The sequence below is a fragment of the Scomber scombrus genome, unplaced genomic scaffold (genome assembly GCF_963691925.1).
Source record: "Scomber scombrus unplaced genomic scaffold, fScoSco1.1 SCAFFOLD_188, whole genome shotgun sequence".
Lineage (NCBI taxonomy): Eukaryota > Metazoa > Chordata > Actinopteri > Scombriformes > Scombridae > Scomber > Scomber scombrus.
The window spans coordinates 65783-75057 of NW_026910121.1; positions in this window are offsets into that span (position 1 = coordinate 65783).

The following is a 9275-nucleotide window of genomic DNA, read 5'->3' on the forward strand; positions in this document are numbered from 1 at the left end:
GCTATAGATACAGGTTGTTCTATGGTTGCTATAGATACAGGTTGTTCTATGGTTGCTATAGATACAGGTTGTGTTATGGTTGCTATAGATACAGGTTGTTCTATGGTTGCTATAGATACAGGTTGTGCTTTAGTGTATAAATGAAGAATAACACAAATCACTGCTGACATCAGAGATCCTGCTGGAGACATTTTTAGAAGTTGAGTTTCATTTGTTCATCTTGTGCATGAACAGAATGAGTCTCTAACATGATTTTAATAAAAGTTTAAAACAAATGAGGTGTGAATGAGGTCTGTAAAACATCACATTTAGGCTCAATGAGAAAAAAATCCATGTTTTAAAGAAATGATCTTTAAAATATCACTTTCTTGGTGTGAACTGCAAAGGGTTCAAATGAATAGAAATTGAAATTAAAAGTGTAAATAAAGTGTTTTACTATGAATTAGAGGCAGTCAAACGCTGAGCTACTTTACAGTTAACAGGCAGGAAACACACACACACACACACACACACACACACACACACACACACACACACACACTGAACTACACAGAGGTAAACAGCAGTTTTTGGGAGACAGACGTGGATTTCCTGTGTAGCGCTGAGTCAGCTCTCAGTCTGGACGAAACTTCTCTTCATTCAACAAACTCGGTTAGCAAACTGTAAACTGTTCATCGCCACCGACGACGGCTCTGACCCGCAGCCTCGTTTCCCACCACATCCAGAGACCCAACGTGGTGTCAGTCAGACTCACCGCTCTGTGTTTGTTGGACTTTAAACTTTCTCTGGTTTAATGCTTCTTTCATTTCTTTGTCTGATTCTGTTTAACATCAGTGTTTAATTCTGTCTGATCGGTCCAACCTGCTGCTCAGTGTGTGTGTGTGTGTGTGTGTGGTGTGTGTGTGTGTGTGTGTGTGTGTGTGTGTGTGTGTGTGTGTGTGTGTGTGTGTGTGTGTGTGTGTCCTCTTCCAACATCACACACTGGTTCACTCAGTTCATTACAAGTATAAAAACCTGATGTATACGATCAGATACATGTAGTACACAGATTAACCACTAGGGGAGCTTTTATTCGAACGTTGTCAATCAGTGAGTAGAGGCCTGGATATTTTTATCTTTCTTTGCAGTATTTTTGTCCTTTTTTCAGTATTTTCATTGTTCTTTGCAGTATTTTTGTCTTTTTGTAGTATTTTTGCATTATTTCTGTCTTTCTTTACAGTATTTTTGTCTTTTTTTGCAGTATTTTTGTCTTTCTTTGCAGTATTTTTGTCTTTCTATGCAGTATTTTTGTCCTTTTTGCAGTATTTTCATTGTTCTTTGCAGTATTTTTTGTCTTTCTTTGTATTATTGTTGTCCTTTTTGCAGTATTTTTGTCTTTCCTTGCAGTATTTTTGCATTATTTTTGTCTTTCTTTGCAGTGATACTTCAATAGGAATAGTTACTGGACTGATGCAATGTTAAATGACTTAATATTTTGTACCTTATTTTATGCAGGTACAGCAGGTATAGAGCAGGTTTCATAACTTAAAACAGGTGAAATCTTTCTAGATAAAACTTCAATGTCTGCCAGTAACTATATAGAGTATTATAAAGAGATGGTATCATAATTGGGGTAAAAATTGATTAAAATGCACATTTTATGAATAAAAACTTATAATAACTGTCTTTTTTTTCATTTTTTTCTCTTTATATCGGTCGATTTTCACCAGCTTGTGTTCAGCTGACAGTTTTCTACACTTTAACTTTGCCTCTGTTGTTGTTTCAACACTTCTCTGCCTCCCTCTGTGTCCACACAACTCAAAAACTTGAGTTAAAACACGTTGCCAAAGGAATTTAATCACACCCGCATGTCATTACAGCATGAGTATGATATGAAGTGATGCTCAGGTCCAAACAAAGAGAAGCCCAGAACAAGTCCAGCTGGATATAAACACATTTTATTTAAATCCTTACTTGAGTTTGAGCGGCTGCAGGTCGAATCAACCGCCTTGTAAATATTCACTTTTCCATCGCTGTCATTGCAAGTTTTTCCAGCGCTGCCATATAAAAGCCGAGCATGACTTACCGCTATTGCTAACACACAAACACACACACACACACACACACACTCGAGTTTATGTTGCCACTGAACGTGAACAGCCCAGTAAAGATTTTTATAAGTAATAATCTGTTAAAATAGACTTAAATAGTATTTTATTACTCTTCCAAGTCGCTCTGTGTAATTCTCCACCAATGTTTTTACTCTGTACACTTTATTAAAGCCGTTAAACAGTCGGACTGCAGACCGCCGTTTGCTCTGCTACTGTTAATTACACACACACACACACGCACACACACACGCACACACACACACACACACACACACACACACACACACACAGTAAATTCTTCCATATTTACCTTGATTTTACGAGATAAAATGTGTTGAGAGCTCCTCGAGGTTAGGAGTCAGCCGTGAACAATCATCATCATTCACAGTCAACGCTGATAATTACAAACATTCATTTTTTTCATTTTTTAGCCATTTCGAAAAAAAAAAAGCTATTTATTTGCTCAGCTGTCAAATTAGACAAATAAAACAGTCAATCATGTAACTCTATAGTCATGTTTTGGATATACAAGGTTTCTGGCAGCGAGTATAATTATCAAAAGTGCTCTACATTTTTTCTCTCTCATCATTAAGGGCCTCTTTCTGCTCGAGGGCCTAATATGGTTAATCTGGCTATGTGTAAAGTACTGTGGTGATGCAGCAGCAGTGAAGGCATGTTGTGACTTTAATTGTTGGGTCATTCTCCATATTTAAGATCTCTTTGTGCTAAGGTTCATCTTTAGTTCAGATAACCCTCGTTGAGTCGGTGCTGTGTAGCTGAAACTATCGTAGATGGATCATCACAAGCTGATTATTATGATATTTGTACTCTATGTATCTGTATTTGGGTCAATGATGTTATTTTGTGTGTCCATGTGGTTTAGTTTAATTTTTTTGTGGACCCAGCATCAAATTTCTGCTTTTAATCCATTTAGAGAGAATATATTAGAGGATTATGGCAAAAATGTCTAAGTGGTGTAACCATAAAAACTTTGTACCAAATAATTCAACTTGCTTAAAAACAGTAAATAGTCAATAAAACACCATATCAACTAGTTTGGCATGATCTTACATTATAACTTTATATTAAATAAAGGTAATGGAATACAATTGTTATCAATATTACATTTACTCTGGTTACCATGGAGATCAGGAAACATTAACATGTTTTAAATGAAGTCATTATTAGTATAAGTCCACTTAAATACACTGTAGGTGATAAAATATGTAATATGTATCATTCTTTTGTGGTTACACCATTTGACATTCCTTCCTTCCTTCTTCCCTCCCTCCTTACTCCTTTCCTTCCTTCCTTCCTTCCTTTCATTCCTTCTTTCCTTCCTTCCATCCTCTTTTCCTCCCTCACTCCCTCCTTACTCCTTTCCTTCCTTCCTTCCTTCCTTCCTTCCTTCCTTCCTTCCTTCCTTCCTTCCTTCCTTCCTTCCTTCCTTCCTTCCTTCCTTCCTCCCTCCTTACTCCTTCCCTTCCTTCCTTCCTTCCTTCCATCCTCCTTTCCTCCCTCTTTTCCTTACTCCTTTCCTTCCTTCCTTCCTTCCTTCCTTCCTTCCTTCCCAATTCTGTGTTAGACCTTTAGATCTTCATTCCAACTTATTACTGCAGGTTTTACACATATTTTTTGGAAACAATGATCAATAGGCCTCATTTAAATGAAATTATACCTCATTTTTTTGAGTTGACGCCTGTTATATGACATGATGAGGGTTAAAAGGTTTGTTTTTTACAAGCAGGGGAAAAGAGATTAATTATGCTCAAAACCACAAAATGTTCTGTTTCAATAAAAATTAGTCATTTTTCTCATATCAGCGTTGTTCTAACTACAACCACCGATGATGTCACAGTGATAATGAATCATGTGACCACAGCTGCATTTGATCCTTTTTGGACCCAGATTTGCAGCCAATCACTGCTTTTATTTGATTTAACCCTCCTGTTGTCCTCGAGTCAAGGAAGGAAGGGAGGAAGAAAGAAGGAAAGGAGGGACGGGAGGGAGGAAGGAAGGAAGGGAGGGAGGAAGAAGGAAAGGAGGGACGGGAGGGAGGAAGGAAGGGAGGAAGACAGAAGGAAATGAGGGAGGAAGGAATGGAGGAAGAAGGAAGGAAAGAAAGGTGGGAGGAAGAAGGAAAGGAGGGAGGGAGGAAGGAAGGGAGGGAGGAAGGAAGAAGGAAAGAAGGAAGAGATGACGGAGGAAAGAAGGAAGGGAGGAAGAAGGAATGAAAGGAGGGAGGAAGAAGGAAAGGAGGGAGGGAGAAAGGAAGGAGGGAAGGAAGAAGGAAGGGAGGAAAGAAGGAAGGAAGGAAGGAAGGGAGGAAGAAGGAAGGAAGGAAGGAAGGGAAGGAAAGGAAGGACAGAAGGAAGTTAGAAAGGGAGGAAAGAAGGAACAGTCAAAACAGACGGGGTCAATTTGACCCGGGAGGACGACACAAAGGTTAATGCGATTGGCTGACTACCGCAGCAGCTACATCCCGTCCAGCGCGGTTCTGACGGGGTTCCTTCCTCCCTTCCTCTTTTCCTTTCTCCCTCCCTCCCTCCCTCCCTCCCTCCTTCTTTCCTCCGTTCGTCTTTCCTTTGTTCCTTTCCTTGCTCCCTTCCTTCTTTCCTTTCCTCCCTGCCTTCCTCCCTCCTTCCTTCCTTCTTCTTTCCTCCCTTCCTTCCGTCTGTCCTTCTTTCCTTTCTTCCTTCCTCCTTCCTTCCTTCTTCTGTCCTTCCTTCCTTCCTTCCTTCCTTTCCTTCTTTCCTCCCTCCTTTCCTTCCTTCTTCCTCCCTTCCTTCCTTGACTCGAGGACAACAGGAGGGTTAAATGAACCCATGTAACCCTCCCTCCCTTTTCTTTTTTTCTCCAGGCTGTAACAGCGGTGTATTTGACAGTAGTTGGCGTTTCAGTTATTTTGAGATACCTCCAAAAAATGTTTAAAAATTATGGGTTTACTACACGGCTGAAATGCAGCAGGATTATTTGAGGAAAAAACTGGGAATACGAGGAACATGATAAACTCATCAAGCGTGAAGAAAACTTAAGTGCGGACAGCTGCGGCTCCTTCGACGCCAGGACACGCTGAAACTAATGGTTACTGCTCTAACATTACTCATTCTGTGTTAAAAGTTAGCCAGAACCCTCCTGTTGTCCTCGAGTCAAGGAAGGAAGGGAGGAAGGGAGGGAGGAAGGAAGGAAGGATGGAAGGGAGGAAGGAAGGGAGGAAGAAGGAAGGAAAGGAGAGAGGAAGGAAGGGAGGAAGGGACGGAGGAAGAAGGAAGGAAAGGAGGGAAGGAGGAAGGAAGGAAGGAAGGGAGGAAGAAGGAAGGATGGAAGGGAGGAAGAAGGAAGGAAAGGAGAGAGGAAGGAAGGGAGGAAGGGACGGAGGAAGAAGGAAGGAAAGGAGGGAAGGAATGAAGGAAGGGAGGAAGAAGGAAGGATGGAAGGGAGGAAGAAGGAAGGAAATGAGAGAGGAAGGAAGGAAGTAAGGGAGGAAGGAAGGGAGGAAAGGAAAGAAGGAAGGGAGGAAGGAAAGCAAGGAAGGGGGAAAGAAGGTAGGAAGGAAGGTAGGAGGGAGGGAGGAAAGAATGGAGGAGGGAGGGGGGAGGAAAGAAAGAGAGAATGAGGGAGGGTGGAAGGAAGGAAAGAAGGAAGGGAAGAAAGGAAAGGAAGGAAGGAAGGAGGGAAGGAAAGAAGGAGGGAGGGATGAAGGAAGGAAGAAAGGGGGAGGGAGGGAGGAAAGACGGAAAGAAGGAAAGAAGGAAGGGAAGAAGGAAAAGAAGGAAGGAATGGAGGAAGAAGAAAGGAGGGAGGAAGGAAGGAATGAAGGAGGGAAGGAAGGAAAGGAGGGAGGAAGGAAGGAATGAAGGAGGGAAGGAAGGAAAGGAGGGAGGAAGGAAGAAGGGAGGAAAGAGGAAAGGAAGGAAAGAAGGAACAGTCAAAACAGACGGGGTGAATTTGACCCGGGAGGACGACAGGAAGGTTTAAATGAAAATCTCTCTGTGCAGACTCTAGCAGGAAGGTTTTGAAAAGCATCTATTAGTGTCGTTGTCACTTTAAGGGCACTGACACTGCTTTTGTCATCTTTTAAACGATACCCGGCTCCAGATGTGGCAAACAGCTGTTCAGATATCTGGGAGCAAACTGGCAGAAGAGGCGGCTGATTCGTCGCGCTGTATCAACTCTTTCAATATGTTGATGATCTTCAGTTCACATATTAGCTCCGGTGCTCAAACGCAGCTGTTTGACGATTGGCTGACCTTCTGTGAACTGTGTGTGTGTGTGTGTGTGTGTGTGTGTGTGTGTTTGTGTGTGTGTGCATCATCGTCCTACTAACCTACTTCACAGCATCAGATGTGACACAGAGCAGAAAAACTGAGGCATGAAGCAGCCGTGATGTTAGGATTCAACTTTCATCAACGCCACTCTCTCCACTATTAACAAGCGTCCGTTTGTCTGTCAGCACGGCCCTGTGTGTGTGTGTGTGTGTGTGTGTGTGTGTGTGTTTGTGTGTGTGTGTGTGCTCATCTGGTTTCCCTGCTGATGACAGACACATGTGTTGCCCATTTCCTCCGTTAAGTAACAAGCCTGCAGACTCTGACCCAGTTTTGTAAGTTTTGGAAAGAGAGAGAGAGAGAGAGAGAGAGAGAGAGAGACAGAGAGAGAGCGATAGAAACAGTATGCATGCATGTACAGTGTGTATCTATAAAGAAAGATGAAGAAGAAGAAAGAGAGGAGAAGAAGAGGAAAAAGAAATGAAGCAAAGAAAGAGATAAAGATAAGTTTTGGAGAGAGAGAAAGAGAGAAAGAGAGAGCGAGAGAGAGAGAGAGGGAGAGCGAGAGAGAGAGAGACAGAGAGAGAGACAGAGAGAGAGAGAGAGAAAGAGAGAGAGAGAGAAGAGAGGTAGAAACAGTATGCATGCATGTACAGTATGTGTCTATAAAGAAAGATAAAGAAGAAGGAGAGAAGAGGAAAAAGAAATGAAGGAAAGAAAGAGATAGATAGAGAGTAAACCAGGCATCTGTGGAGTGATGAGGACAAGATGCCATCATCTCTTCCGCTCCCTCGTTCATTTGTTCCTCGTGTTATTGACGTGAAGGTGTGAAACCGCAGGTATGCTCCGGCACACCTGAACACGAGCAACACCTGTGGAGTGTTATTATTGTGCATGAGTGAATGTGTGTGTGTGTGTGTGTGTGTGTGTGTGTGTGTGTGTGTGTGTGTGTGTGTGTGTCCTGCGGTCTTTTATGAGTCACTGCACACGACCGAACTCATTAAAACGTGAAGGCTGAAGCAGAGAAGGTGTGTTTACCTATATTTCAGAGTAAAGTTTGTTTCACTGTACAGACCTGAAAAAATACATACCGGCTAAACCTAACCCAAACCCAAACCCAAACCCTTTCCTTCCTGTCTTCTTTTCCTTCCTTCCTTCCTTCCTTCCTTCCTTCCTTCCTTCCTTCCTTCCTTCCTTCCTTCCTTCCTTCCTTCCTTCCTTCCTTCCTTCCTTCCTTCCATCTTCCCTTCTTTTATTTCCTTCCATTTGTCCTTCCTTCCTTCCTTCTTCTCTTCTTTTATTTCCTTCTTTCCTTCCTTCCATTTGTCTTTCCTTCCTTCTTCCCCTCTTTTATTTCCTTCTTTCCTTCCTTCCATTTGTCCTTCCTTCCTTCCTTCCTTCCTTCCTTCCTTCCTTCCTTCCTTCCTTCCTTCCTTCCTTCCTTCCTGTCTTCTTTTCTTTCCTTCCTTCCTTCCATCTTCCCTTCTTTTATTTCCTTCTTTCCTTCCTTCCATTTGTCCTTCCTTCCTTCCTTCCTTCCTTCCTTCCTTCCTGCATTTGTTCGTTCCTTCCTTCCTTCCATCCTTCCTTCCTTCTTTTATGTCCTTCTTTCCTTCCTTCCTTCTTTCCTCCCTTCTTTTATTTCCTTTTATCCTTCCTTCCATTTGTCCTGTCTTCTTTTCTTTCTTTCCTTCCTTCCTTCCTTCTTTCCTTCCTGTCTTTTCCTTCCTTCCTCCCTTCTTTTATTTCCTTCTTTCCTTCCTTCCATTTGCCCTTCCTTCCTTCCTTCCTTCTTCCCTTCTTTTATTTCCTTCTTTCCTTCCTTCCATTTGTCCTTCCTTCCATCCTTCTTCCCTTCTTTTATTTCCTTCTTTTATTTCCTTCCATTTGTCCTTCCTTCTTTTCCTTCCTTCCTTCCTCCCTCCCTCCCTCCCTCCCTCCCTCCCTCCCTTCCTTCCATCCTTCCTTCATTCCTTCCTTCCTTCCTTCCTTCCTTCCTTCCTTCCTTCCTTCCTTCCTTCCATCTTTCCTTCTTTTATTTCCTTCTTTCCTTCCTTCCATTTGTCCTTCCTTCCTTCCTTCTTCCCTTCTTTTATTTCCTTCTTTTATTTCCTTCTTTCCTTCCTTCCGTTTGTCCTTCCTTCCTTCCTTCCTTCCTTCCATCTTCCCCTCTTTTATTTCTTTCTTTCCTTCCTTCCATTTGTCCTTCCTTCTTTTCCTTCCTTCCTCCCTCCCTTCCTTCCATCTTTCCTTCCTTCCTTCCTTCCTTCCTTCCTTCCTTCCTTCCTTCCTTCCATCTTTCTTTCCTGTCTTCTCTTCCTTCCTTCCCTCCTTCCATCTTCCCTTCTTTTATTTCCTTCTTTCCTTCCTTCCATTTGTCGAGATGGTGACTCAGCTTTTCCTTTATCTTCAACTGTTTGTATTAAAATCAATTTAAATATAAACCAATCTGCTCGTCTGCGTAACACACACACACACACACAAACACACACACACGCACACACACACGCACACACACACACACACACACACACACACACACACACACTCCTAAAATCATCATCGAGCATTAAACAGACATAAACAACGTGAGCTGAGTCATGAATGGATTCATTCAGCTGCTCTAATCAGAGTTTTAGTCCATTAGCTAAACATAAAGCTTCTCTGTTCTCCAACCATCAGAGAGCAGAGCTGAAACACACCCAGCGGGGGGAAGAGGGAGGGGGGGGGTAGGGGGGGGTAGGAAGGGTTAGGAGATTACAAAGCAAAGAAGGGACGAGGAGTTTAGGATAGTAATTTAAAAAGATGCCGACACAGCGAAACAAACAAAAACACAAAAACCACAACAAGAGAAACATGACAGTGGTTTTAAAGTGTTCTTCTCTCATCTCTCTCTCATCTCTCCTTCTCATTATCGCAC